Genomic DNA, 915 nt, shown 5'->3' with positions numbered 1-915 from the left:
GTGTAGATTGTCCTGAGCCGTCAGTGGAGGATTGGCGTGACGCTAGCGGATGCAGCATCAACTTCCCCGTTCCCTGCGTTCAGACGGCGATCTGCAGCATCAGCGGAGAGGTAGAAACACATGGACTCATAGTAATTTAGGTTTAATAATAATAATAATAATTATAATAATAATCAGGGATGCACGATGATGATTATTTAAACAAATACCGATAAACGGATTATCTCCAGCTCCTCAAGGCCGATGAGATACCGATAACCGATAACTTCTTTCTGTTTGTTTGGACTGATCTAGCAGCAGCACTTTGACACGCAGCACGGTGCAGTGTGTGTCGTACTGGAGGGGTGAAACCATGGCAACACGGGTGAAATTACGCTTATTATTATCGGTTCTACTTATCGGCCAAAAATTGTATTACCGAAATTATTGGTATGATGTGATAAGTGCCATTATCGGGCCAATAATTATTGTGCATCCCTAGTAAAATATTAAAATAAAAATAAAATTGATATTAAAATAAATAATTTTGGTTCCCTTGAACGAACCAAAATCCATATGTGTCTCTTTTTGTCTCTTATTTGTCTGTAGGAATATGTGCTCGGTCTGACGGACAGGTCGCACCTGTACGCTGCAGACACAGAGGTACGCTGTTTTAACCAGCTCTCTTCGTATGTTCACTGTGACTCGGGGCTGCTGGGAAATCTGTTCACTTATGTCTGTTTTTTTCTCAGCTGGCCTCCAATATTTCCTCCTTCGCTGTTTGCAACGACTTCCTCCTCATCACCACACACTCACACACCTGCCGCTGCCTCCAGCTGAGCACGCTCAGTGTCAAAGGTAGGACGGACACACACAGACACACACACACACACACACACACACACACACACACACACACACACACACACACAGGGT

At 43.9% G+C, this 915-nt stretch overlaps 1 long non-coding RNA gene across 1 annotated transcript; it reads left to right on the top strand.

Annotated features, from left to right (window-relative positions):
* The first annotated feature begins 11 nt into the window (after window positions 1-11).
* On the top strand, window positions 12-832 carry LOC121940624. The gene is made up of 3 exons (XR_006105659.1): window positions 12-110; window positions 589-642; window positions 732-832. It is a non-coding gene; the product is annotated as an uncharacterized LOC121940624 (long non-coding RNA).
* Window positions 833-915: the final 83 nt, after the last annotated feature.

This window comes from Plectropomus leopardus, unplaced genomic scaffold (genome assembly GCF_008729295.1).
Source record: "Plectropomus leopardus isolate mb unplaced genomic scaffold, YSFRI_Pleo_2.0 unplaced_scaffold91175, whole genome shotgun sequence".
Taxonomy (NCBI): domain Eukaryota; kingdom Metazoa; phylum Chordata; class Actinopteri; order Perciformes; family Serranidae; genus Plectropomus; species Plectropomus leopardus.
The sequence above is the reverse complement of the archived record's forward strand: the minus strand, read 5'-3'. Positions and strand labels throughout refer to the sequence as shown.